Genomic DNA, 5949 nt, shown 5'->3' on the forward strand with positions numbered 1-5949 from the left:
CTTCTAACTTGTGGATGTTGTCACGCGTGCAATATTCCCGTTTAATCAGCTCTTTGAAATCATTCCAAAGGGTGGCGTTAGCAGCTGCCAACCCTAAAATCTGAACTTGCGCATTCCACCAAGTCAGCGCGATTCCCTCTAGAGTGCCGGTGGCGTACTTCACCCTGCGAGCCTCAGGGCATTCACACATCTCAAATACTGACTCGAGCTTTTCAAACCAATGGAGGAGTCCCACTGCTCCCTCCGTGCCACTGAACGTGCTTGGACGACAGGACATGAAGTTCTTGAAAGTGCAAACAGGTGGTTGAGCATGTTGACCTGCTCCTGCTTGTGCAGCTGCAAGTGCCGTAGCAACTTGTTCGTTAATGAGATCCGTCAATTGGGCTTGTGTCAAGTTAATGCGTCCAGCCATGATCTTCATAGCAAAGGTAACATAAGTGAGAGAGCGTTCGCGAATAGTGCGATGACAGAAGAGAGTAAGCACACAAGTGTTCTCAAGCAATGAGTGTTACGTTATCCTAAGCATACCATGAGCAAAGTTCTATGTAATCTAGCAAGTAGGTAATGTAAACATGAATAGTAGTACCTAGTGTGTTGAGTCTTGCACGTGGAGCGAAGCGTCGTTGTGGATCGTTGAGCACTGTACAGGTTATAGTCTGGTTTTAATAAAAACGTTTTCCCCTTACTAAAACCAAGTTCTCTATAACCAATGGCTCTGATACCAATCTGTCACACCCCCAAAATCCACACGCGGAGTACCACCGCATGGGGGCGTGACATGACCAGGATCAAGCCACCATCATATTGAACAATATATATATAAATGTAATTCAACCAAACCAATATGAAAGGTGTTCAAAACATAAGTATAATATCAACGTTTAGCGGAAGCATAAAGGTAAACCCAACATAAGTATGAGTTTGAAATGTCACAATGTTTAACAAAACATTCACGATCCTTGTCCACAACGACCGCGCCTCCCAGTGCAAGCTCCAAGTGTACCTAACGACCTGCAAGGCATGTAACAGAGAGTCAACAACTAGTTGAGGGAGTTCACAGTGTGTTGTTTAGTAATAGTGTTCATTTCGTAAAACGTTTGTTTGTTTAGTAACCAATGTATCGTTTATAATTACATCGCGGCCCTCCAGGCATGTTTGCGAAGATTAGTGGGAGTTTTCACATGTAATGTTTAGACTAGTTTTATTTGTATCGCGGCCCTCCAGGCATGTGTGCGAAGTTTAGTATCAGTATCGCGGCCATTCCAGGCATGTGTGCGAAGATCAGTCTCAGTATCGCGGCCATTACAGGCATGTGTGCGAAGAGTAGTGGGGGCTTCCCCATGTATCACTAGTCTAGCAGTATCTATATGTGACCTTTCCCAAACGGGGTCAGTAGTACGTAATTCCCATAACCCTGTAAGTAAAATCAATCAATCAATCCCATTCCCTACCCCGGGAATCCCATGCCTTGGTAAGAGTGTGAACTCACCTTGGTTTGCTCGGTATGCTAAGGTATGTGCTCACAGTTAATCAATCAAGTCCTAGAGTACGCACGTATACAAAATCAGTTTATATTTACTAAGTTCACGTATGCGTATACAATCACAATAGTATTGAATTAGCAATCACGAATAACATGAGGCACATATTCAAGTTCATACAAGTCATGCTTAACATTTAACAGTAGTTAGTTAACCCAGATAAGTCTTAACAGAAAGAAATCAAGTTACTGTGCAAATTTCCCCTTTCAGCGAAACACCCACCCAGTTTCGCCGTGCAGCCTCTCCGACGAAACACTTCCGTTTCGTCATATCCGTTTCGTCATAATTAGTCTCGGCGAAACACTTGTGTTTCGCCATGTTCGTTTCGTCGTCCGGCGTTTCGTCAAGCATCATTTACGCGGTGATAGTTACAGCATTACAGAAAACCCTAATCGCCGATTAGCATACAGAAAACATACAATCATACAGCGACCCTTCAAGCAAATCATTGAACAACATACAAGTAATCTGTACCCTCTGCATAACAGTTACTGAACAAATACGAAATCCACCATATCATAAAGCATTTATACGATTAACACTAGTTTAGATTTGCTGATTCAAAGAACCATCATATGATTTCGTTCTAAACGGTTTAATCAGGTATGCATTGGATGATGATACATAAGACTCATGAAACCCTAATCACGTCATGTTTCACATAAAGTTGTATAACCGATTTTTCATGCATACGAAATCAAGACCACTATACTCAAATAATCACATCTATTCTAGAAATCAACATAAACACAAACATGAATCGAGTACTCAAAGAATCATGAAACCGAATTAACACACAAACGACAAACCGAGATGGATGGAAAGATGAGTTGATCTCTAAAGGGCTTGGGAGAATCACACATAGCTACCACCACAGTGGGGAGAGTTCTAGGGTTTCTGTTTTGCCAAAAATGGTTACAAATGAGCCCGTAGAACTAAATAACTATTCGGAGTAATGTACTGGGCCGTTAGTGGGCTTAGCAAATTACGGGGCCGGCGAAACACTTATGTTTCGTCGGGATGAAGGTGACGAAACGCCCACCTGTTTCGTCGGGTAAGCTTATGGCGAAACACTACTTGTTTCGTCGTTTGGGTTATAGCGAAAGACACTTATGTTTCGTCGGGTTGGTTCAAGTCTTAAACAGTTTACGAGTACACAAAACAAACACTTTATATAAAACACATAGCATATCATCTCGAATTATAATCCAGCGTACAGTTACAAGGAAACCAATTAAGCAATTAAACAGTCAACGTGCAATAAATGCGAATAAGGAATCTTAGAAACTCGAGTTGTCACAAATATGAAGAAAACTGCTTTGAGAAGAGAATTTTTAAGAATTCAATTCGACAGTAAAACCCTGTTTGGGGTTTTGAAGAGGGGTTTTATAGAGAAAAAGTGAGTGCTGACGTGGCAGCGGTTACAAAAGGTCTGACCACTATGTACTGTCCACGTGCCATCCCCTGATGAAGCGAAGGACAGTACTTTTGTGAAAACTACTGGTGAAGGCAGTGGTTGCAACGGTAATGAAGACAGTGGATGATTTTTACTATCAGTGGATAGCATATCAGTGGAAACAACACTAATTTTGAACAACAGTGCTTATCAAAGGAATATGGGAACAGGGGATGACTTTCAGCAGTGGACAGACTTTTTGAAGTAGAACAGACTTTTGAACTCATCAGTGGTTATGGCAGACTTTTAAGGATTTTAATGAAAAATTCATTTTTAGCTATTTTTAAGGATGTATTTTTGATTTTCTGAAAACATTTTAATGCTTTTATTCATAGAAAAATAGGATTTTGCCTGTTATTCCATGTTTAGCATGCCAATCCTAGAGATCAAGCTTTCAAAGGTGGATGTGTCTAATGCTTTGGTTAGCACATCTGCCAGCTGATCCTTAGTCAGTACATGATGCAGAGAAATTAAACCTTTTTCATAGCAATCCCTCACAAAGTGATGTCTGATGTCGATGTGTTTGGTGGTTGAATGAGAAACTAGATTTTTGATGATATTTTCTGCTGCCTGGCTGTCCAACATGAGTGGTGTCTTCAAGGCAGTGATACCAAAATCCAGCAACTGATTTTGAAGCCAGAGCAGTTGCGCTGTACAGCTTGCACCAGCTATTTATTCTGCCTCAGTAGTGGATGTGGAAACAGCTGCTTGCTTTTTGCTTTACCAAGACACTAAGCAATTGCCTAAGAATTGGCACCCTCCTGAAGTGGACTTCCTTGTCTTGTCACATCCAGCAAAGTCACTATCTGAGAAACCTGAAAGCTCAATTTTACCATCAGCTGGATACGAGATACCAAGTGTGGGAGCACCTTTTAGGTATCTGAATATCCTTTTTACAGCAATAAGGTTTGACTTCCTAGGGGCTGATTGGGATCTTGCACAGACACATGTTGCAAACATGATATCTGGCCTAGATGCAGTTAGGTACAATAAAGACCCAATCATGCTTCTATATAAGGTCTGATCAACCAAATCATCCTTTTCATCAGACATGACTAATTTATTGGTTGCAATGGGTGTACTGCATGGCTTACAATCATCCATGTCAAATTTCTTTAAAAGTTCTTTGGCATATTTGCCTTGATGGATGAAAGTGCCATTTGCAGCTGCCTTACTTGGAGACCAAGAAAGCACTGGAGTTCACCCATTGCACTCATTTCAAACTCAGCTGTCATAAGTTGCCTGAACTCTTCACACATTTTATTACATGTGCTTACAAAAATGATGTCATCCACATAAATTTGGACAATCATCAAATCCTTTCCTCTCCATTTTAAAAACAATGTTTTATCTATTCTTCCTCTTGTGAACCCAATGGAAAGTAGAAAGGTGGACAGAGTTTTATACCAGGCTCTTGGTGCTTGTTTCAGGCCATACAAAGCTTTATTTAGCTTGTAGACATGATCTGGATTAAATAGATCCTCAAAACCTGGAGGTTGACAGACATATACCTCTTCTTTAATCTTACCATAGAGGAATGCACATTTAATATCCATTTGGTACACCTTGATGTTGTGGTTGACAGCAAAGGCCAGAAATAGTCTGATTGCTTCAAGTCTTGCAACAGGGGTAAAAGTTTCGTCATAGTCAATGCCCTCTTCTTGTCTGAAACCTTAAACCACAAGCCTGGCTTTATTCTTGACAACAATACCCCTTTCATCAGTTTTATTTTTGAAGACCCATTTTGTGCCAATAGGACTTACACCCTCTGGCAGTGGAGCAAGCTCCCATACTTGTTATCTTCTAAACTGTTGGAGCTCATCTTGCATGGCTTCTACCCAACTGTTGTCTTTCAGTGCCTCTTGGTACTTGACTGGCTGATGGAGTGATAGAAAACCAGCAAAAAGACAAATGTTTTGGGATTAACTTCTTGTGAGCACCCCTTCATTGATGTTGCCAATAATTTGATCTGGTGGATGAGATTTCAAAAAGATGAGCTCTCCTTGGTATGGAACAATGGCATTGAGTGGTGAGGGCTGCAGATGTGTATCATCTGAGCCAACCACTGCTGGTGACTTTGATGACCCAGCAGTGGCTTCAAAAGGTGGTGGCATAGGGGGTAAAGGTGTGGACACATGCTGACTTTGATCCACTGTTTGAGGACTTTTATCAACAGTGCTTGATGATGTGGAAGCAGTGGTTGAGGGGCTACTTTGGTCAACAACTGTTGAGGTAGCAGTGGTTGAGCTTTGACAACTGTTTTGAACACCTGCTGCTCTTCCCATTGTGGTAGACTTTTGTTGAGGAACGATGATCTCATACCCATAGTCTGGTGATGAATTCTCAGATGGACCTGCACTGTTAGTCTTGACAGCAGTATTTTCAAAAGTGAACTTATCAAGATTAAACAAATCTGCAGGATTTGCTGGGATTTTCAGTGATGAAAGTTCATTGAACTTTACATTCAAAGTGTCCTCCACTGCTTTGGTCCGTGTATTAAACACTTTGTAGGCCTTGGCAGTGGTTGAGTATCCCAGGTGATAACCACAATCTACTTTGGCTGCAAATTTTAAAATGGAATCTTTTAAATTCAAAATAAAACATGGGCAGCCAAATAATTTAAAGTATGAGATTAGTGGTTTGATTTTATACAGAATTTCATAAGCAGTCTTTTTATGCCTGGGGTTGATTAAAACTCTGTTTTGGACATAGCAAGCAGTGTTTACTGCCTCTGCCCAGAAGGTCAAAGGCAAACCTGAGTCAGCAAGCATGGTCCTAGCAGCTTCAATCAGAGTCCTATTCTTTCTTTCAACTACCCCATTTCGCTCTGGTGTTCTAGGGATGTTATACTGCCTTACAATCCCTTTCTTCACACAGAAGGCATCTAACTCCTTATTTTTGAATTCTGTGCCATTGTCACTCCTGAAGACTTTTACTGGAAGGTCAAATTGC

This window comes from Helianthus annuus, chromosome 6, assembly GCF_002127325.2.
Source record: "Helianthus annuus cultivar XRQ/B chromosome 6, HanXRQr2.0-SUNRISE, whole genome shotgun sequence".
In the NCBI taxonomy this organism is placed as follows: Eukaryota; Viridiplantae; Streptophyta; class Magnoliopsida; order Asterales; family Asteraceae; genus Helianthus; species Helianthus annuus.